Raw genomic sequence first — 24,511 nt, forward strand, 5'->3', positions numbered from 1 at the left:
TACTAGAATTTATTTTTAAAAACTGACAAACAAATATGCAAAAGAATTCAAGCTGTGCAAATCAAAAAATACTGAGGACATAAATTTTAAGGAGCAATAAAGACAATTGAACAGCAGTAAGGTACCTTAGAGTCACCTTGGCGAGACCATTAACTGAGATATTAGAACAGCAATTCAAATTAATTCTCCTTCACTATTTGCCATCATGGATACAATGAATAATGTAGGCCTATTCTGCTAATCTTTATTTAACCTCATGCCTTTTGTCAATTAGAACCCTTAGTAATGTAAACATTGAAAATCCATGGAAAATAATATCTCTGATATATGGGTATCTCTCATTGTTACAAAATAATAAATGTTATCCCTAATAAAGATGACTTAATGATTGGCTATTATTCTTTACAATAAGTATCATGGATAGTTGCCCTTCCTTGTACTGGCGGGACTTAGTGCTGCACATAAAGTGTTATAATTGCAATCCCCTCTGTGGTTTCATGCTACTTTCTGGCACCTTTGTGGTTTTATTTTCGGAGCTCCAATCACTGTGCTATATTCACAGTGGGCATGTGCTACAGGAAGATTTACTACTGTACATCTGTTAATGCCCTCTACATAGTGTAGCACTACCTTGGACTGGAACCTCCCCTTATTTAGTCAATGAATCTGTTATACAGACAGCAGTCCTTCATATATTCAAATGTTCAACCAAATGTCCTTGGTACTATTCATTCCATAAATCTTGGACTGGTCTACAACTATTTTCCACCTTTTGTTTCCCATCAGGATGTAATTTGTTTCCATGAGATGAGGAAGGGATTGAACATGAGGTGCCAGCTTTCTAATGAGGATTTATTTTCCACATGCCCTCTCGGACAGGAATAAAAGACCCTGTAAAATGTTTTTACAAACAGCAACAGAAAGTTCTCCCCATTCAATATTTATCCTTCAACCAATATCCTACAAAGAACAAGCTGAAAGTAGACAACTTTTCAAATTTGGGTGCAGTCAGATACCTGGGCAATAAACTGAGCTGAAAATTCCACTGGTTTTCTGATTGAATTGCCTGTCATTTTCTTGGTTAAAAATAATTGCAGATTGCTAAACAATGAGACTCGCTTGAAGGGAAGAATTTAGCAACATTGTAGAAGATAATTATTTTCTGTCCATTCCAAAATTTGCTTTGATATCTGTAGGAGTGCAGGCTGGTACAGATTGATCACAAAATGACACATTTCTAAATCGATGTCTAATTCAGCACTTTAAGTCATCCAGACTAAATCGCTAGAAATGAATTAAGTGTCTCCAAGAAACATTTATAGAATAATTTCTATCTGCTTGTGCACAATAACCAATTTATTTGTTCATTAAATACTTGATAATACTGTATCTTAAAGCCTTGGTGCCTTTGTGCCTATAAAAAGCTTCTCTTTGGAGGGTCACAAAACGGATGTTAGAGAAAATTTGCCTCTATTTAGATGTTGTCATTGCCAGCATTTTTGTCAGTGTGCTGAACAAGAGCGTGATATTTCACAAAGTGACTTCAAAAGTTGTATTGACGTAGGATTAGTGTAAGTGGGCAGTTGATGCCCAGCACAAGCTAGATGGGCCAAAGTTCCTATTTCCATGCAGCATGTAATAGTGATTTTCTGCATTGTTTCAGTCCTCATCGAGGGGTCGGAAGTGGAAAGAATGAGTAGCTTAAGGTTATTGGGCATCAACATTTCAGATTATCTACCCTGGGCCCTCCATATTTATACAATCAGGAAGGAAGCATCCCAGTGGCCATATTTCATTTGGAGTTAGAAGAGATTTAGTATGTTATCAGAGACGCCAGCAGATTTCTACAGATGTACTGTGGAGAGCTCCAATGCACAGGATCGAAGGAGACTACAGAGGTTTGATAACTCATTCAGCTCCATCATGAGCACAAACCCTCCCCACCATCAAGGACATCTCCAGCTGGTGAAGAAGGTGACATCCACCTTCGCCATTCAGCACATGCAATTTCTCATTGCTACCATCAGCAAAGAGGTATTGGAACCGGAAGACCCTCACTCAATGCTCCTTTTCCTCCACCATCAGATTTCGAAATGGCCCATCAACACTATCCCACACTTGCTATCTCTTTGCACTCTCTATTTATTTTGTATATTTCTTACTGTTACTTATAGTAATTTTAGTACTTACAGTATTTCACTGTACTGCTAGAATACAACAAATTTCACAACATATGTCAGAGATATTCAACCTGATTGTGAGTAATATGCTAATTTACTTTGGTTTCTGAATGATTCAATGAGGAAAATTACTGCTGAGATTGATGAGGTCTATGCTGGTTGGGGCTTGTATACGCAAGCCAGGGCAGTACAATGTGGAGAGTAAAAGGCTGCCCCTCTCCGTTCAGCTGATGAACCCAAAGGAGCATCAGAAACTGCTACAGTCTGGCACCAGCGATGTCGCGGGAGTTGTCAGTCACAATGTTGAACTCCACGTAGCACTGACTACGGGACTTCAGCTCTGGGATTTTCCTCAAGGTTTATTCCTGAAATCTTTCCCATGAGTAGGTCTATAGCTGCTAGGCAGCAGAGATTTGATGTCAAAATTTCCCTTCTCAAGATGAGCTACCAACCACTGCTGACGAGCTCTATCGGTGCATTTCGACTGGTTTTAAGGTGCCAGTAGCCCACCTTTTCCCTTTCTCCAGTCAGTAGAAATGGTTCCATGGGTTTAGTAGCTAAACCACATGTGAAGGCCAGGAGCTGTCTTGATTGTCAGAAGCTATTTGAGAAGCACGTTCTTTAGGGGGCATTTAACATGTAGTGGGAGTTCATCCCCACTAACCACCTGCCCTCCACTGCCATGACAACCTTAAAGAATTCTGCTAAGATTCATTATCCCATGCCTGTCCATAGAGTACTGCAATGTGTACAGCAGCTGTGAGTTTCTGGCATTACAACAACGGCATCACTTCAAAAGGACATCTTCCACTGTAGTACTGTTACATTGCATTCTTTCAGTGAGAAATGGAAACTTCCCAATAGCCCAGTGAGTACTCATTTCAGTGAGAAATGGAAACTTCCCGATAGCCCAGTGAGTACTCATTTCAGTGAGAAATGGAAACTTCCCGATAGCCCAGTGAGTACTCATTTCAGTGAGAAATGGAAACTTCCCGATAGCCCAGTGAGTACTCATTTCAGTGAGAAATGGAAACTTCCCGATAGCCCAGTGAGTACTCATTTCAGTGAGTAATGGAAACTTCCCGATAGCCCAGTGAGTACTCATTTCAGTGAGAAATGGAAACTTCCCGATAGCCCAGTGAGTACTCATTTCAGTGAGAAATGGAAACTTCCCGATAGCCCAGTGAGTACTCATTTCAGTGAGAAATGGAAACTTCCCGATAGCCCAGTGAGTACTCATTTCAGTGAGAAATGGAAACTTCCCAATAGCCCAGTGAGTAATCATTCTCCAAAGAGAAGTTTAGTTAACTTGTGTCATGCCAATTTATCAATCCTGGAGTGGGCATAAAACTGATCCTCATTCTCACCAGGTATCAGAGTATACACATGTATGCTATTGACTGCTAAACTGTGATTAAGAAATGGTATACAAGCTAATTTCAACCTCAGCTGAGCCACAAGGTCAGTTGCAATGGGCCTTGACTGACGTCGGTAAGTTCAGGAGTTCCAGCCAATCTGCTGGAGGAACTCAGAGGGTTGAGCAGCTTTACTTGAGTTCTTCTTCCTCTATCTAACATCCAACTACCTCTGCCTCCCAACTCTTCCCCTCTCACTCCGATATCTGTCGTGATCTGCCCCGTCATCCTTCACAAAACCTCCACCAATCACCTCTGGTCCCTATTTGTCCTCTCCGCTTTATAATGGTGATTTCACCTTTCCACTCAAAGTCCTGATGCTAAGTGTTTGCCTGAAGTCACTCTCCACTGTTCTTCTGGATTCCAGTGTCTGCCATCTCTTGTGTCTCCATGAGAACGTTCGGACTTAGGATCAACCAGGGGAACTATTTCACTTGCAGTGTACAGGGCTTCACCTGCACTGGAGTCTCCAAATACTAGTGTTAGGGTCACCTTCAGTCAGACTCATGGATCAGGGCAAGTCAGGGGTTAAAATACAACAGTTCTTGCTTGTTGTGGTTTCAGATGGAGTTCCTAAATGCAATGGACTGATCAAATAAAAGCTTTTGGTATGCTGGCCTTTATAAATCAGAGCATTGAGTATAGGAGTTGGGATGAAATGTTGAAATTGTACAAGGCATTGGTAAGGTCAAATTTGGAGTATTGTGTGCAGTTTTGGTCACCGAATTATAGGAAAGATGTCAACAAAATAGAGAGAGTACAGAGAAGATTTACTAGAATGTTACCAGGGTTTCAGCACCTGAGTTACAGAGGAAGGTTGAACAAGTTGGGTCTTTATTCTTTGGAGCATAGAAGGTTGAGGGGGGACTTGATAGAGGTATTTAAAATTATGAGGGGGATAGATAGAGTTGATGTGGATAGGCTTTTTCCATTGAGAGTGGGGGAGATTCAAACAAGAGGACATGAGTTGAGAGTTAAAGGGCAAAAGTTTAGGGGTAACATGAGGGGGAACTTCTTTACTCAGAGTGGTAGCTGTGTGGAACGAGCTTCCAGCAGAAGTGGTTGAGGCAGGTTCGATGTTGTCATTTAAAGTTAAATTGGATAGATATATGAACAGGAAAGGAATGGAGGGTTATGGGCTGAGTGCAGATCGGTGGGACTAGGTGAGAGTAAGAGTTCGGCACGGACTAGAAGGGCTGAGATGGCCTGTTTCCGTGCTGTAATTGTTACATGGTTATATGATTATATGTAAGCAGATTGCGGTTCAGTGCTTGTTTTAACTAAGACTAGAATATTAAAGCAAGAATGTAATACTGTATAAAGCATTGGTCAGACTATATTACAGTCTTGTGAATGGTTTGAGCCCCATATCCAAGAAAGGATATATTGGTCTCCAGTTCCAACTTCTCTTCTTCCAAACACACTGCTCTCCACTCTCTCCACACTAATCCTAACCTCACCATCAAACTTGCAGATAAGGGGGTGCTGTCGTAGTCTAGTATACTGACCTCTATCTTGTTGAGGCCCAGCAACAACTGTCAAGACACCTCCTCTTACCTACCCCTCAAACAGGACCCCACTAGGGAGCACCAGATCATTGTCTCCCACACCATCATCGATCTTATTAACTCCGGGGATCTCCCATTCACTGCCACCAACCTCACAATTCCCTCACCCTGCAATTCCCATTTTTACCTCCTACCCAAGATCCACAAACCTGCCTGTCCAGGTAGATGTATTATTTCTGCTTGTTCCTGCCCCACTGAACTTAGATCTGCATACCTCCACTCAGTTTTATCCTCCCTGGTTCAGTCCTTTCCTACCTACATCCTTGATAATTCAGATGCTCTTGATCTTCTCACTGATTTCAAGTTCCCTGGCCCTGATCATCTTATTTTCTCAGTGGATGTCCAGTTCCTATACACCTCCATCCCCCACCAGGAAGGCCTCAAAGCTCTCTGATTCTTTCTGGACACCAGAACCAACCGGTTCTCCTCTGCCACCTCTCCCTGGTAATACCCCCCACCTCTCCTTCACCATTCCCATTCCCATTTCCCTCTCTCACCTTGTCTCCTTACCTGCCCATCACCTCCCTCTGGTGCTCCTCCCCCTTTGTCATTCTTCCATGGCCTTCAGTCCTCTCCTATCAGATCACCCCTTCTCCCGCTCTTCATTTCTTTCACCGAGCAATTTCCTAGTTCTTCACTTTACTGCTCTCTCTCTCTCCCCCGCTTTCACCTATTGCCCTGTGTTTCTTCCTTCCCCACCCTTCCACCTTCTTACTCTGACTTATCATCTTTTTTTTTTCTCCAGTTCTGATGAAGGGTCTCAGCCTAAAACATTAACTGTTCACTCTTTTCCATTGATGCTGCCTGGCCTGCTGAGTTCCTTCAGCATTTTGCGTGTGTTGCTTTGGATTTCCAGTATCTGCAAACTTTCTCTTGTTTGGGTTAACACATGAGGAGCATTTGATGGCTCTGGGCCTGTACTTACTGGGATTTAGAAGAATGAGGAAGAATCTTATTGAACCCTATTGAATATTCAAAGGTCTAGATTGAGTGGATGTGGAGAGAATGCTTCTATGGTGAGAGAGTCTAGTACCAGAGGGCACAGCCCCAAAATAGAAGTATGACCCTTTAGAACAGTGATGGGAAATAATTTCTTTAGCCAGGAGGTGGTGGACCTGTGGAACTCATTGCCATAAATGGCTGAAGAGGGCAAGACATTACGTACGTTTACAGCCGAGGTTGATAGGTTCATGATTAGTAAGTGTGTCAAAGGTTAGGGGAGAAGGCGGAATAAAACAGCCATGATCAAATGGTGGAGCCCATTCGATGGACCAAATAGCCTAGTACCTGCCCTACCATGTGTCTTATGGTCTTTAAGCATCTGTTTGTCCCCTAGCTGTCTGACCCATTGCAGTTTCCTTCATAGGCAGCCATCAGCAACAATTACATCAATTACAGAGGCAATTGAGATTAGTACGCCAATGGAGATGACAGCTAAAGAAGCACAGATATTAAACGTATTTTCCCAAATTCATAAAGTTTCTCCTGACTTTAAGAATAAGACATCTATTTGCAATCAATGTTATCATTGAGGCAAAAGAATGCTGATAAGGATTTCGATTGCCAAAACTGTGGCAAAAACAAACATTAAAAAAAAACATAAAACAAACAAACATAACAAACACACTGTAACCAAAAGTAAAAAGACACTGTAACCAAGAACACAGTAATAAAGAATAATAACTTTTAGTAAATCAGAAAGAAAGATGTGAACAAGATGGAGCATACTGGGGACAGACTGAGTGACCCTCACTCTGAGGTTGAAAAAGTTTTGCATGTTTTGTCTGATTCAGGACACAAAGGCGGCTATTGGGTGACTCTGCAGTTGGATGGAGTCACAGTGAGCATGCAGGGGGACACGGGTGATGCAGACAGCACTGGTGTCTGAGACAGCATCTCCCTGCAGAAGGGTCAAGGTTTACTTTAAAGACTTACACGGGTGAGGTTCTAGTGATGGGAGTAGTACATATTACAGTGGCGATTAACTAACAGTCAAAGAAGCTGCCACTGTTCTTTGTTAAAGGTAGTCATCCAGAGTTCTGGGCTGCAGGTGGCTGGAGCAAGTCAAACTCAGCTGGCACAAAGTAGGAGCACTGGTCTGCAAGAGGCATTGAAAAGACGTGCAGACGTACTCAATTGTGAACTGGGTAGCATGAAAAGAATCACTTAATCTGGCTATTAAATCCAACAATACACCCAAATGCCTGAACACGAGATCTGTTTCATAAGCCCTCAAACCAAAGGTAGAGGCTGAATTAGAAAGACTTGGTCCAGGGTCAGGTATTGGAACCAGTGTGTGTAAGTAAATGAGCAACAGTAGTGGTTCCTGTCCTAAAAAGGGATGGGTTCCTTGGGCTTTGTAAAGATTTCAAGGTAACCATTAACCCAGTTCTTATTGCTGAACCATACCCTCTTCCCCTCATTGATGACCTTTTTGCAGGATTGGCCAGAGGGCAGACATTTAGCAAGATTGACTTGTGTCAAACAAACTCACAAAGGACTGTTCGGGTCCTGAAGGCTTCTGTTTGGCATTACCTCGGGTCCTGCACTTTTTCAGCAAGCAATGGACCAGATCTTGAATGGGTTGGCAGTAGCGCGATGCTATTTGGAAAACTTACTCATTACTGTGAGAAATAAGTGTGAGCACCTACAAAACTTAAATGCTACACTACACTCAAGGAATATGGGCTAATAGTTCAGGAGGACAAGTGTGAAATCTCTCAACCTTCAACTGAACATTTGGGCTATGTGATCAACAACTTGGGGCTTTACAAGGCACCATCAAAGGTGAAGGCAATGATGGAGCCTCCACCTTCACAGAATGTGTTAATGAAGTTGGTATCTAATCTTGCTAGCATGCTAAAATCATTTCACAAGCTTTTAAATAAATAACTGTATGGGCAGTGGACAGATCACTGTGAAGAGGCTTTAAAAGAGGCAAAACTGTTTTGTCACAATCTGAATCACTCAAACATTTCAGGCAATCATTGCCGATGCAGTTGGTGTGCGACACATCAGCCTACAGTGCGGGGGCAATTGTCTCACACATCAGCCTATGGTGTGGGGGAAGTTATCTCACACATCAGCCTATGGTGTGGGGGAAGTTATCTCACACATCAGCCTATGGTGTGGGGGAAGTTATCTCACATATCAGCCTATGGTGTGGGGGAAGTTATCTCATATATCAGCCTACGGTGTGGGGACAATTATCTCACACATCATGCCGTCAGATGGAGAGCGTCCAAATGCTTTCACAACAAGGACATTATGCATGACAGAAAGCTACGATGCCCAGATTGAGCAGGAAGCCCTTGCAATTGTCTTTGGAGTTAAGAAATTCTACTGATTTCTCTTTGGTTCACTTGTTACATACACCTGTTAGGGTACATTCTCCAGTTACCTTATAAAGTAACCATAACCTTCAGCCAGGAGCAGATGTCATCAGGTGGTTCCCAATCTTCACAGGGTGTTTCGACCCTTAACCACAACACTCTCCAGTTGGTGGGCCGGCAGTGGTGGCCAAATCACTGCCCATCTGCTCCTGGCTTCCAGCTTCCCTCCTTTCACCTTCTCCAAATCCAACAAAAGGCTTGTCCTGCCTCTTCCCCCATCCTACGAGCTACTTGTTTTTCACTCTTTTCGTCCAGGCCCAGATCTGACAACAACCGCCATGTTGATTTGGCTGGGAAACCTCTGCAGCCGATCTCCACAGGGAACAACCATGCCAGCCATCCCTTGTCTTTACACTCCTGCACTAAGGGCTGGTACTTCAAGGCCTTTCTCTCGTGGGCCTCTTCCCATCCCTCCTCCCACGGCACAGTCAACTCAATCAGAATTATTTTCCTGTCTTCAGTTGACCACAGTTCAATGACCGGGTGTAGAGCAGCCTCCTTCCCAGGTCAACCCTCATCTCCCAGGACCTGGCCGTTAGCAGCAGATTGGGCTTTGGTTGTTTGGTTATGAAAGGCCTGGCTCCCTCTTTGACGAAGGTGATGGTCTTCCTCAAATCTGTGCCAGCCGTCCTCTTCTTGCATCTCTCCTGCTCTAATGTGTCAGCAAGAGCCAGAAGCACCTTATCATGGCACCACCTGTACCGTCCTTGAGTTAGAGCTGTTTTACACCCAGACAGTATATGAGCCAGTGACCCTTTTTGACCACAGAGCTTACAGTTCGGGTCCTCTCACATCCCCCATGTGTACAAATGTAATGGTGATTACATGGATTGCAAGAGGAAGGAAATACGGAACAGCTCCAGTCTCCATAACTCTGCCCATGAGATCTTGCGCTTAGGCAGATCCCATTTTGTTCAGGCACCCTGGGACCCTTGTTCTACTGCCTTTGGCATCCGCTTCTCTTCCTTACAGATCCATACCTTCGCCTGTACCATATCTCGCCTTTTCCCCACTGCTGGAAGTGAACTGAGCCGAGGCCTTGCTGCCCGACGCAGGGGTTGCCGATGATATCTCACAGCTTTAGAGAACACACTGCCTGCTCCACAGCTGCGTTGGCTGCCCACTTACGCCCAGATCTGGTTGTAACGCCTGCTTGCTTTACCAAGACATCATTGGAGTCTCTCAAGCTTAATAAGGCTCTGCGTTTTGCCACCTTGAATTCCTCCACAACAGATGACAGAGGAAGCTGCAGTTGCCCAGAACGAATGTAAAGGCCCACTGAAGAGAAGCTTGGGGGAACTCCCAACCATCTCCGCAGGTGCTTGTTGGTTTTCCTCTCCATGCCCTCTGTGGTAGTCATGGGGAACTCATAAAGTGTGAAGAGCCAGAGAAGCCTGGGCAGAATGCCGTATTGGTACTGCCAAGTCTTGAATTTACCTGGAAGTCCGGATTTGTCGATCTTCTTCAGTCATTCGTCTGTCTGCTTCACAGCATCAGTGACATTGGCCCCATTTGTCAGTGACACATTGAGCCACCTCTCAAGCATTTTATCAGGTTATCTTCGATGGAAGCGATGACCTCACCCTGAACTTGGAGGCTAAACTTGCTAGTAACTTTGCCCTTTCTGATCACCATGCACCTGGACTTCTTGGCCTTGAAGGACATCCTTGCCCAAGTGGCTACATTACCCAGGGTTTCCAATACCCATCTTGCTTGGACATGTGACACAGTTGTTATAGTGATGTCGTCCATGAACCCTCGTAGAGCCGGCTGAACAATGCCTGACTCCAGCATTGGGCCGTGGGTTACATCTTCTGCTGCTGATAATAGGAGGTTCATTCCCATAATAAATAGGGTGGGGGAGATGGTGTACCCTGTTGGAATCCCCTTCTGGAGGTCCTGCCAACTAGTTGTGAAATGGGCTGATGTAAATCTGAGTTTGAATCCTCCTAGGTAGCTGGTGATCACATCTCGAATAGTCACTGGGATGTAGTAGTGGTCGAGTCCTTCTAGGATGAGGTCATGTGAAATAGACCCGTAGGCATTCGCGAGGTCTAACCAGACAACTGTTAGGTCGCCTTTTTTCTGCTAGGCCTCACTGATCAAATGGCTAATCATTGAGGTTTGTTCCAAACACTCCGAAAAGCCTGGAATACCACCTTTCTGGATGGTTGTGTTGATATAGCGGTTCTACGTCATGTAAGAAGTCAGCCTTCTTGCGAGCACAGAAAAGAAAATCTTACATTCCACATCCAGGAGAGAAATTGTCCTGGCAATTGTGGAAGAATCCTCTTCCTTTGGAATAAAGCATCCCTCTGCCAATTTCCAACTTGATGGAATAGTACCTTTGGCCCAGATCTTTCTCATGACCTTCCACAGCCTCCGAAGAAGTTTTGGGCATTACTTATACACCTTATAAGGTATGCCTCTTGGGCCTGGGGCAGCTGATAACTATATAACCATATAACAATTACAGCATGGAAACAGGCCATCTCGGCCCTTCTAGTCCGTGCTGAACTCTTACTCTCACCTAGTTCCACTGACGTGCACTCAGTCCATAACCCTCCATATCTTTCCTGATGCTTTAGCTTTCCGGATGATGTCCTGGATTTCCTGCCATGTAGGCTCCTTCACATTCAGCTCAACTGATGGATTTTCCGGTCTACGCACAGCCCAATTGGTTCCTAGTCCCTGAACCCTCCGTGGGTCACTGTGTCTCCCGCAGGAACCCCTCTACCTCTGGCTTCTAGCTGGATAGTATACCAGATTTTTGTTGGCCGAGAAGAGTCCTGGTGAAGCTGAATGGACCTCTCACAAACTGCGCTCGCCTTTTCTCTTTCTTCCTTCTTTGCTGTCGTAGATGTTCCACCCTCCGGAGTTTGCACAGCTTTTTCTGCAGCATACTGGTTAAGTCCTTGGTGCTTCCTTTTTCGGCCAGTGAGCTGGTTTTAAACCTCTTGTAGAGTGCCTTTAATTCACCTCTCAAGGGACGAATCTCCGTTTCCCTCCTACCTGGTTGCCGCAGTAACTTGGGCTGGCTTCTCCGCTCCATTGGGCCAAATCGTTCCTTAGCTAGATTGTACACTATGTCTGTGAGTGAGTCGATCTTTCTGTGTACTGGACCTGCTAAGGCAACTTCCAGGATGCTGTCTAGATCAGCATCGAACTGCATCCAGGTGATGTTGTCTGACAATCTAGGCCATTTGATCCTGTCTTTCCTTGATGAATGGATTCGGGTAGCTGATGAGGAACTCACTAGGTCTGTTGTTCAGTGCTGAGGTGACTCAAGAGCGGAGAGATCTTCAGCTCTGTGGGGTGTTTCCTGGCTGGAATTCTCCTTCGTCTCACCGGACACTAAGTCCGTGCGCTGCACTTGGGTCACCACTGATCCACATCTAGACCTGCTCTGGTGTATCTTGAGCCCTCTGATGTTTTTGCAGACTTTCCCTCAATGACACCTTACCGTGAATTCCTCTCTGGTCAGTGTTGTTTGCTTTAGCTTCCTCGTAGTTGTGTTTCCTGTCCTGGCCGTTGCCGGTAAGACCGTCCTGTTGAGTCTCTCATCCTCCCCCCCCCCTCTCGGGAGACTCTGGGGGTATTGCTCTTCGTGTTCAATCGTAGCTTGAGTGGTGCCCTCTTGCGAGTGCTGCCCACAAGGTTGCTAGCCTTGTGAGCCCCTGCCAGTCTTTCCTGGAGGTCAGCTGTCTCTCCAGCATCACCGACCTTCCTTGGTTGCTATCCAGTCTTTCCTGGAAGCCACTGGTACAAGCCAGAAATTACTTGTTACATACACCTGTTAGGGTACATTCTCTAGTTACCTTATAAGGTAAACGTAGCCTTCAGCCAGGAGCAGATGTCATCAGGTGGTTCCCAACCTTCACCGAGTGTTTCGACCCTTAACCATGACACTCTCCAGTACTCACACTAATAACAAATCATCGCCCCTTGACATAAATTTTTGGTCCACATGCAGGCATTCCTTCCCTGTCAAATGTAACGTTGGGCTCTGCTACTATCTGCAGATCAGTACGATATAAAGTACAGGAGGCCTGAGTACCATTTAAATGCTGATGGACTATCCAGACTTCCCTTAGCCTGTTACAGTTCCAGAGCCATCCCGGAAAGAGATCAAGGAAGTATCTACAGCTGTGGCACAAGTCTGGATGCACACGCATACCGACCCCGATCAAATGACACAGCTGGTGCTCTCCCATCACCGGTGCCCCCTACTGACAATCCAGTACCGAGCCAAGATGTATACATGTGCCATGAGGTCATCAGAATGGGCAGCCTCCAGACAGATTGCATCTCTAGTTTAGTGACTAACCCTCAGCACACAGGGCAAAATAATCTTCATGGTTACAGTGTATCTGGGAATGGGGCCAGTCTTCCCTCTTTCCCTAGTTTAGAGAAACAAAATGTTCTTTGGTGTTGGTTGAATTTGATGATTACTCCATTGAATTGAATGATAATAGTTCAGCTGGTCTGAGAATGGGAAGGGGGAAAGCCTTTAAAATAGGGGGAGAAGGATTTGTTATGTATTCGTGTATATTTGACGCTTACGGTTTGCTGTCAAGCTTGACTGTGTGTTACATAATGAGAGAGGGCATCCTGGGTAAATGACTCACAATCTGCACATTTGTCCCTCACTTCACCGTCTCTCGTGTGTGTTATTCACAGCCACCGGCTTGCTCGTACCACAAATATAACAATGGTCCATAAAAACATTTCAAAGAGGACCAAATGTACACTAACACGAGGAAATCCGCAGATGCTGGAATTTCAAGCGACACACATAAAAATTGCTGGTGACCACAGTAGGCCAGGCAGCATCTATAGGAAGAGGTACAGTTGACGTTTCAGCCCGAAACGTCGACTGTACCTCTTCCTATAGTTGCTGCCTGGCCTGCTGTGATCACCAGCAATTTTTACAAATGTACACTAGCTGACTCTTTTAACATGCTCTATGATTCAATGAAAGCATAGCCAATCCAATCTTGGCCTTGACACCATATGGAGACCAAACTATGCAATCTATGGTCTGGTCTCCGCAGCACTTTGTAGTTAATTTAATAGTCCTAACCCTTGTATGGTGCCTTTTTAATTACTTGCTGGAATGCATGTTTTCATTTTGTTTCTCAGGAACTCCTTTTTCTTTCTTTTTTTTTCTTTTTAAATCTTTTTATTGAGTAAGTATACAAAAAAGGTAAGCCATATAAACATTAATACAATGTTAAAGTATAATAAAATTCCAAAAGATAACAATACCAAAAAGAAAATACTACAAACAATGTAATTTAAGCATAAGAAACCAAGATAACATAATAGTATACTAGATTTTATATATATCAATGGAAAAAAAGAAAAAAAAACCCCCAAAAAAAACCCACCGTGCAACTAACTAAAAGCAAAGCAAAGCAATGGGCTAACTTGAAACCAAACAGAGTTAAACTTAAAATCACGTCCTCAATCCCGACCTCCATTAAAACAGTGAAAAAAAACAAGAAGGGTAAATATTACATTAAATGAAAATATCGAATAAAAGGTCCCCAAATCTGTTCAAATTTAAATGAAGAATCATAAAGGTTACTTCTAATTTTCTCCAGATTCAAACATAAAATCGTCTGAGAAAACCAAAAAAAAGATTAATAATTACCTTTCATATCTTGGGATTAAAATTACTTGTAAACATAAAGATTTATTTAAGACTAACTTTTTACCATTAATAGACCATATTACTCAACTTTCATCTAAATGGTTTCCCTTATATTTAACTTTGATTGGTCGTATTAATGCAGTTAAGATGTTTTTTTTGCCAAAATTTTTATATGTGTTTCAGGCATTACCAATTTTCGTCCCTAAATCTTTTTTTGATAAAGTCGACTCTAAAATTTCTTCATTTATTTGGCAGAATAAGAATCCGAGACTGGGTAAAATACATTTACAGAAAGCTAAGAGAGATGGAGGTTTAGCATTACCTAACTTTAGATTTTATTATTGGGCTATTAATATTCGACATATGAAATTTTGGTTACTTGACCGGGATATACTATCTATTCCTAAATGGGTAGCATTGGAATTACAATCTGTTCAGGGTTATACACTTGGTTCTATTTTAGGTTCATCTCTTCCTTTTGATTCGAAACGCCTTAAGCAGGTCTCTAACCCGATCGTTAAATATGCTTTGCGTATTTGGTTTCAATTCAGAAAATTTTTTGATCTTAATCAATTCGGGTTAGCGATTCCTATTTTAGGTAACATATTTTTTCCTCCCTCTTTTACGGATCGCGCTTTTCAAACTTGGAAGACTAAGGGTATTTTACGGTTTTTGGATTTATTTTTAGATGGTTCCCTTATGTCTTTTGAACAATTATCTAATAAATATAACTTATCAAGAATACATTTTTTTAGATATTTACAAGTTAGAAATTTCCTAAGTACTATACTTTCTTCCTTTCCAATGCTTCCTCCTATATATATTTTAGATTCGATAATTAACCTTAATCCATGTCAGAAAGGTGCATCGGCTATGATTTATAATATTATTATGAAACTTGGGAAAGCTCCATTTGATAAGATTAGGGTAGATTGGGAACAGGAATTGGGGCTTACCATTTCTGTGGATGATTGGGGGCAGATTTTACAATTAGTTAATACTTCTTCTATTTGTGCTAAACATTCCCTAATTCAATTTAAAGTGGTGCATAGAGCACATATGTGCAAAGATAAGTTAGCGCGTTTTTACTCGCATATTAATCCTTTCTGTGATAGATGTTCGGGGCAGATAGCCTCTTTAACTCATATGTTTTGGTCTTGCCCTACTTTGGAAACTTTTTGGAGAGATATTTTCAATATTATTTCTAAGGTATTAAATATAGATATCTCTCCTCACCCTATTACTGCTATCTTTGGACTACCTAAAATTTCTAGTAATCTTTCCCCTTCAGCCCGTAGAATGATTGCATTTCTTACTTTAATGGCGAAAAGATGTATTTTACAACATTGGAAAGAGCTTAATGCTCCAACTACCTTTTTTTGGTTTTCTCAGATGATTTTATCTCAGGAACTCCTTATGACGATGAAAAGGGCCTACTCTGATTCAATGCACATCACTAGCAGCCAGTGAAAGCCCTGACCACACACTCAGTAGAAAATCACTGTTATCCCTCTGAGGCACCGTCCCAGGCTTAGTCTGGACAGCTGAACTATTCCAAATATTTTTGAGACATTCAAAAACATTTAAAAATCCTCGGAAACTAAATCTCAAAATATCTCAACAGTTAACAAAACTTTAGCAATGATAATAATAACTTTTAAGATCTTTTGAACTCTAAAAGCACATCACTAATTCAGAAATATGTAAGTTAAACCAATTAACATTTTTTTAAAAAGATGTTCTGAGATTTACTTAAAAGAATACTTTAAGGTAAAATCATGATTATATTTAAATCACTGAGCTCTTACCTGAGCCAGTCTCAACCGTTCCTATACATTTAACTAGGGAGCAATGTGCCCTCTAATTTTTAGTAGTCAGTGTGCACAAAAATCTTATGTTGTGCAATTTTTTTTCCTGTGACAAAAGTATGTGCGCACTGAATGTACACATGGCACAGTTTATGTAGGTTTACAAAATATTTGACATAAAACTGCACAGAATAACATCAAAATAGCATACATATTTAAGTCGCTCAGTTATTTTTTCTCTTTCCTGTCTTTGACATTTACCCATTCTTTGTAAACGCTATCTAGACTAATAGAACTTCATCCAATTGACAGCTTTTGATTCTCATTAACATATCCAAATGACATTCACCTAACCAGTTTCTCAGTTTGTTTTTGAGTTGATTCATTAGGCTAAAACCTCGCTCACAGTCCGCACTAGACGCAAGAAAAGTTTCCCCAACGTCTATCAACTGTGCAAGGTCACAAAACTATTCATTTTGAAGTACAAATGCCACCATTTGAGCAAAGTTTGAAATCAGTTTGGATATAATAGTTTTTGCACGGAAAATTTGCAATCATTAAACTGTCTAACTATTACAGTATTTTCAGCTAGAAAATCATGATATTTTAGACTTAAGACATTCACTTGTTCATCGCCAAATATGAAGTCACAATCTGCAATTGTGGAGAAATCAAAAGCTGACCATCCTTGTACCTCATCTGCAGGAAACCTTCCTTCTAAATGGATAACAAGGACTATTTATAAAAATAAACAGCGAACTTGTATCTACTGTGACATTTTTTTCACGTTGTTGGCTTAGCAAAACTTTAACTTTGTCACTCCACGAAACATTGTCTCCCAGATACTGTTTTCTTATCTTGTTAATTTTGCCTCGCGCAAAATGAAGTGAATCAATCGGAGTCAAGCCACTCTTTTGCAGAATCTTGCAGCCAGTTCATCAAAGCCATCACTTAAAAACTGTAAAGCTACTTTGTATGTGATGCTTATCAATTTCCTGTGACAGTATTTAGCAACAGGGTCACTTTACTGATCTTCTTCAAAGTATGTGATCAGTGCCTCATCGTTTTTTATTATTGCCTGCAATGCAAAGTGTCTAGGTAACCATCTGACTTCATTAAGTAGTCAGAAAGCAACAGCTTCATTTTCAGAGGCCTCTGCAATTTCCTTAAATTCGCATCTTTTAACTGCAGATTGAGGAAACATTGTATAGATTGTTCTCATTAAGGTTTCAGTGTCTCGATTAACTTGACTTCTTTCCATGCATCACAAATCCCCAGATCTTCACGGTGTGCTACACAGTGTTGCTGAACCACGTGTGGAATGTCTTGTTTAAGTCTTGTTGCAACACCATTAACTCTGCCCGACATTACTGATGCTCCATTAGACGTAAATATCACCATTTTATGGAGGTCAAGTTTCTTCTCTTCGTAAAACTGCTTGATCGCTGAAACAATAGAAGCATCACGCGTCTGCAGCTGAACTATTCCGCCAAAGAACATTTTATAAACAGTACAATCTTTAGATCTGAATTTGAAGTACAGAATGAGATGTTTGTTGACAGATATGTCTGTGATTTCATCAACTGCTAATGTGTGAAAATCTGCTGATGCTATTTCTTCAAACATGTCTTTCTGAACAATATAGTTGATAGTCTCCAGAAATTCGAACGCTTAGTTTTTGCTTCGCCAGCTGCCTGGGAGTTGAGCATACTTTTCCATATGTTCGTTATTGTGTTGAACTGAATGTAAAGAGTTATTCATTTTAACAGCTAACAACACACTATCGATAAGAACTTCGATCTCCTCTGGGCTTGATCGTTTTTGCTCTTGCTCATCTACACTCAACCGTAACATGCGTAGCACTCCTGTAATGAGTAATTATGGGTTCTGTTGTCTGAACTTTTGTACACCGTCCAAATGCGATTTACTTGCCAAATGACACTTCAAAAAGTCGTTTCCAAATATCATCCCACTTCTTTCCGCCGGCAAATTCTCCAGCAAATTTCGCATCACGACAATACAAACAGATAACTCCAGTTTCCGAATCATACATAAATATTTCACGTAGCTGAACGTTCATGACCTCATGAGCTTTCGGTGCAGCAGTTTCTACTATTTTGTTAAGCCATTCAACTTTAAACAAATTTGCAGTTCTTCTGCGCTTCATGCCCTTCGCTTCTTTTGAATTTGACATAGTGAATCAATATTGAATGAAAATTGAATCAATAGTGAATGAAAATCAGCTCCACTTATTTGTTGCTGGAGGTGCGATGCAGCAAAAGCGATTAAGACAGGGATCAAGGAGAGGCTGTTGATAGGGTAAATTGCAGTCAACAGGATGAGTTGCAATGTAAAAGGTGAACAAAATTGAAAAGGGTGAATAAAGGTTTTATATTTGAATGTGCGCAGTATACGGAATAAGGTTGATGAACTTGTAGCACAGTTACAGATTGGCATGTATAATGTTGTGGGCATCACTGAATCATGGCTGAAAGAAGATTATAGCTGGAAGCTTTATGTCCAACGGTACACATTGTATTGAAAGGACAAACAGGTATGCAGAGGGGTAGAGGTGGCTCTACTGGTAAAAAATTAAATCAAATCATTAGAAATCATTCTGACATTGGGTCCGAAGGTGTTGAATCGTTGTGGGTAGAGCTAAGAACTTTAAGGATAAAAGGACCCTGATGGGAGATAGATACAAACTCCAAAACAGTAGTAAAGATATGGTCTGCAAATTACAATGGGAAATAGAAAATGCGTGTCAAAAGGGCAATGTTACAATAGTTATGGGAGATTTCAACATGCAGGTAGATTGGGAAAATCAAGTTGATGCTGGATCCTAAGAGGAGGTATTTCTAGAACGCCTGTAAGATAGTGTTTTAGAGCTGCTTATGATTGAGCCCACTATGGGATCAGCAGTTCTGGATTTGGTGTTGTGCAGTGAACCGGAATTTATTAAGGAGCTTAAGGTAAAGGAATTCATTGGGGTCAGTGATCATAATATGATAGAATTCACTCTGCAATTTGAGAAGAAGAAGCCATATGTATCGGTATCACAGTGGAGTAAAGGGAATCATAGAGGCATGAGAGAGGAGCTGGCCAGAATCGACTGGAAGGGATTACTAGCAGCAGAAGAGCAAATGGCTGGAATTTCTGGAAGCAACTTGGAAGGCACAGGATATATAAATCTCAATTAATATTCAAAATGTTTTAGAACTTGTAAATTAAATTAAACTTGTGGCCATTTGGCACTACTTGGGATTTATCGCATGGTTCTAAGTTTGTAGCCCTGAGCATGTGATGGCCAACTGGAAACACGAGAGATTCGGCAGATGCTGGAAATGCAGAGTAACATTCACAAAATACTGGAGGAACTCAGCAGGTCAGGCTAGGGAATGGAAAAAATATTTGAACTTTCAGGACTCAGAGGGTTTTGGCCTGAACATAGACTATTTATTCCTCTTCCTAGTGGCCAATTGCCTCACTTCCATGTTGTTACCCTATTCTGCCACTGTAGCAGCACTATCAATTAAGGTTCAAAGTGTTCATCCTCCAGAATTCCACATCAGTAACCACAAAGATCCTATCTAGTATCAAGTGTGAGCTTCACCAGTGCTCTCAATCGAAGTTTCATTCCCTGTGATTCATTTTCAGTTTTTTACTCCCTCCAGCCTGCACAAAGACTGATTTTACTTCTAGTAATTTGATCACTATTTCTTATTTTGTCTAAAGTGCCCTAGCTTGACATGAAATACGACCTTCACACCAACATATCAAGGGATAATCGTCTGATGATGATCAAGCAAGGAAACTAAATAGCAAGAGATTAATTTTGGGCCCACATGTTGCAGGATAAGCTAAAAGATGCTGAGGTTAGTTGCTGCTATCGGTATCATGTTGTGTCACAACTGACACTTGAGTAAAACCCTGTCGCTGAAGAGGGAATAAGAACCTTTGGGATAATCCTATCAGTACGTTGCAAGAAGAAACATTACAGCTTCATGAATGTCACCATCCATCTGATTACCGACACCCTGCAGCTGGGAAAAGAGCTTAATAAGTTATTACTTTTGGCCAAACTTGGGCAATAATTACTTACAACCAAATGAGATTACATTGGAACTTTCAACAATGCAGAAATATGAAAACCTCCAACAATAAACATTCATATTTCTATCCATATTAGTGTTTGATATCACCATCATGTTTCTTCCATTCGTCAGATTCATTATCACTGACTTAAATGATGTACAGCACAAACACATCAAATTACTATAGATTACTAAATTAAATAAATACTGCACAAATAAGGAATAGTGAATAGTGTTTGTGGGTTCATGAAGTGTTCAGGAATCAGACACCAGATGGGAAGACACTGTTTCTGAATCATTGAGTGTGGCTCCTGTACCTCCCCCCGATGGTAGTAACATGAAGAAGGATGGGTGACGAGGGTATTTAATATTTCAGTAATATTTGAGTAATACTGGGAATATGTTGTTGATTAAGCATTCTTGTGTTGAAACAGTATGCTACCACGTGATACGTGCAGGCCTCACTTAAAGTAAAACACAAACTGACTCACATTTCGGACTCCCATGTCTTTCTTTGAATTGTGTTAATGCCTTGAAGTTACAAAACATAAGGTACTAATGAGATATTTTTAAAAAATGAACCCAAGATGGCTACTGACCTACAGAAGTGCAGTGAGACTTTTGAACTAAAAAAAATGCAGTGAGTGGAAAAACACAGCCCAGCACATGCAGAGACTGTTGAGTTAAAAAGAAGTAGTGCAGCATATGTTCTTCAGAATATTAAAAAGTAATACATGTAAAAAGTCAGAAAATGGAAGAATTCATGGGTTCATAAAGAGTGAGTACCCGGTGATAATAATCATAAAAATAAGAGCAGAGTTGATCACTTCATTGGTGTGTTTGATTCCACAAGAGATAACAGGCTCATGTATACTGAGGTAATTGAACAGTACTTTGAAGCAAATGAAACAGCCAATGAGATACATTGAGTTTTCCTGATACTATGAAAATGATGCAGGAGCATTTAGATCAGAAGCCCTTGTTGATTGTAGAACACTTTACATTTCATAAGCGGGATCAAAAGGAACTGGAGTCCTTTTCAGTATATGTGGCTGGATTGAAGAGATTGTCTAAGTCTGTTCAATGCTGGGCTTAATGATGCACTGAGAGATTGTTTAGTTTGTGGAATCTTACAAGAAAGCATTCTACTTGAAGCACAACTTACATTTAAAAAAGCAATTAAAATTGTACTGTCAATGGAAACAGCAGACAAGGATGCAATTGAATTGCAGTCAGGAATGAAAATGAGCTTGAAAAAACTTGTAGCATATATATGGAGTCCAACCTGGTTAAACAAATTGTGTTGCAGTTGTGGCAGGGCTCACATAAACCAGATCAATGCAGATTTAAAGGCAAATCTTGCAGAAAATGCAACAAAGTAGGACGCATACAAATAATATGCATAAAGATAAAATTCAAGTTGCAGTTTCAAAAAGAGCATTAATCTACATGCTGTTGATGAAAAATCAGATAACGATTTGTGTGACACAGGACTGAGTAGCCTTGAGATTAACAATGTGAAAACTAATAATAGACGAGCAATATGCTCTACACCAGAAGTTGATTAAAATGGAATTAGACACTACCTTGGCTGTTTCAGACATTGCACAAAGTGCACTTGAATGGCATTTCAAAGATACTAAACAGAAGCCTGCAGATATCCAACTAAGAGCTTATACTGGGAAAAATGATAACTAACTCCTGGGGGAATGACAGTCATAACCATGAAATATAATGACCCACAAGCCACGTTGGGCTTGTATGTGATAAAAGCAGGAGGACCAGCATTGTGGGGATGTGATTGGCTGAGACAACTACAACTTGATTGGAGATCTATCCACCATTTACTTGCCACATCCCCTACAACAGAGTCAACTGAAAACAAATTAAGAAAGGTACTGGATGATGCCTCAGCTGTCTCCGTGCTGAACACCATGAACCATTGCCCAGGAGGGGCAAGCAGGTGTTGATGCCAACCTCTGTGCCTCTGGCTGGGAAACATATTGGACCAAGGATGGAACATGGCACTCCGAGGAGTTGTGAAGCAACAAAAGCAGTGGGCCGATTGCAATGTATCTGAGAAAGCAAACATGAGGAAATCTGCAGCTGCTGGAAATTCAAGCAACACACACAAAAAATGCTGGTGAACGCAGCAGGCCAGGCAGCATCTATAGGAAGAAGTACAGCCGGCGTTTCGGGTCCTGACAAAGGGTCTCGGCCCGAAACGTCGACTGTACCTCTTCCTATAGATGCTGCCTGGCCTGCTGCGTTCACCAGCATTTTTTGTGTGTGATATCTGAGCAAGCTTCTGATATGTTAATCAGGCAGTTACTTGTAAAATATAGCTTGTTTTTAAGCTGGAAGAAAGTTCAAGGAACTTCAGGAAAGTTGAAAGCATTCAGCCTCTTCTCACCTGCCTGTCATTTCTTCCTGGGTCTCCTCCTCCTTCCCTTTCTCCTATAGTCCACTCTCCTCTCCTATCATATTCCTTCCTCTCCAGTCCTTTACCTTTCCCACTTTCTCTTCAACAATCACCTTCAAGCTACCCTCCTTCGCCTCCCACCACCTTATATTCTGGCATCTTCCCCTACCTTTTCAGTCCTGAAGAAGGGTCTCGGCCTGAAATATTGACTGTTTGATGCAGTATTTTCATTGTCCATACAGACAGTAACAATGTCACGTAACCTGTTTTCAGTAATGTTGACTCAAGGCATTTCACTGGGTAACTCACTCCCCAGTCTTGAAAAGCAAAGGAACAGATGGGTACCGCCATAAAGTTCAATACAGCATTGATGCTACACTGAAGCAAAAGTGAAGAGCCCTTTGCACATGTCTCTGGCACAGGTCTCAAACAACAGCCTTCTAATTCAGGTGAAAAAGGAGCCAAATTCACAGCTCAGTGATAAATGAGAGGCAATGACACTCCCGAAGTTTAATAGTTGGAAAGGGAGTCAGATCTGCGGTTTAATGAAAGACAACAGGTAGATCACTAAGGATACTGTTGAGAGGGATGACCTAGCACAGGAAAGTCACAGTGCTCAGATCTCTGGCACTGAGTCTGACTCTGTGGCTCAGAAGGGAAGACAGGAGGAGAGGTATGCTGTGGTGAGAGGGGATTCATTAGTTAAGGGAACAGAAAAGAGTTTCTGTGAATGAGAATGAGATTCCCAGATGATATGCTGCCTTCTGGATGCTAGTGTCCAGGACATCTCAGATCAAGTCCTCAGTATTCTTAAGTGGGAGAGTGAGCAGCCAGGGGTCATGGTCCATGCAGGTACCAATGACCTAGGCAGGAAGAATGATGAGGTCCGCAAGGGAAGCTCATGGAGTTAGAGTAATAGAGTCATTGAGAATTACAACGCAAAAACAGGCCCTTTGGTCTATCTAGTCCGTGCTGAAATCATTTAAACTGCCTACACCTATCAACCTGCACTGGGACCATAGCCCACCATATCACTACCATTCATGTATCCTTCGAAACTTCTCTTAAATGTTGAAACCGAGCTTGCATGCACCACTTGTGCTGTCAGCTCATTCCACACTCCCACAGCTCTTTGTGTGAAGTTTCCCCTCATGTTCCCTTAAACTATTCACCTTTCACCTTAACTCATGACCTCTGGTTGTAGTCCCACCCAACCTCAGTGGAAAAAGCCTGCCTGTATTTACCTTATCTATACCCCTCATAATTTTGTATCCCTCTATAAAATCGCCTCTCAATCTTCTACGTTCTAAGGAATAAAGTTCTAACCTATTCAATCTTTCCGTATAACTCAGCCCTCCAGACCCGGCAACATCCTTATAAATTTTCTCTGTGGTCTTCTGACCTTAGATCCTTCAGGTTGTTATAGCCAGGGGTGGTAATGGGGATAAGCTCCCACTACCTATTAAATGCTCCTCATGGTGTGCGGCTCAAACAGCCTCTGCCAACCAAGTTCATCTCCTGGCCTTCACGTGTGGCTTAGCTACTGAGCTCTGCAGAACCATTTCTACTGACAGGAGGAGGGGCAAAGGTGTGCTACTGGCGCCATTAAACCATCTTTGGGCAGATGGGGCTCATCAGCCCATGGCTGGCAGCTCATCGAGGTGAAGGAAAACTCTGATCTCAAACTACCGCCACCTTGCGGCTATACCCACTCATTGGGAAGATTTCGGGAGAAAACCCCAAGGGAAGAATCTGGAGCTGGAGTCCCTGAGGCAGTCCTACATTGAGTTCAATGCTGACTGGCAACTCCTCTAATGCTGCTGGTACTAAACTGTATCGGCCTCTGCCGTTCCTTTGGGTTCTTCAAATGCATGAAGAGGTGGAGCTTTCTACATGGGCGACAGCTTGCTCTCCATATTGTACTGCCCAGGCTTGCATATCTAGGCAGCTAGGATGACCCTGACCAATGGAGGACT

General features: G+C 42.0%; 1 protein-coding gene across 1 annotated transcript in view; it reads right to left on the bottom strand.

The window, feature by feature from the left end:
• rbm20 (RNA binding motif protein 20) overlaps window positions 1-24,511 on the bottom strand; it is a 211,241-nt gene that overhangs the window by 85,728 nt on the left and 101,002 nt on the right. The gene's annotated exons all lie outside the window — the stretch shown is intronic.

This window comes from Mobula hypostoma, chromosome 19, assembly GCF_963921235.1.
Source record: "Mobula hypostoma chromosome 19, sMobHyp1.1, whole genome shotgun sequence".
Taxonomy (NCBI): Eukaryota; Metazoa; Chordata; class Chondrichthyes; order Myliobatiformes; family Myliobatidae; genus Mobula; species Mobula hypostoma.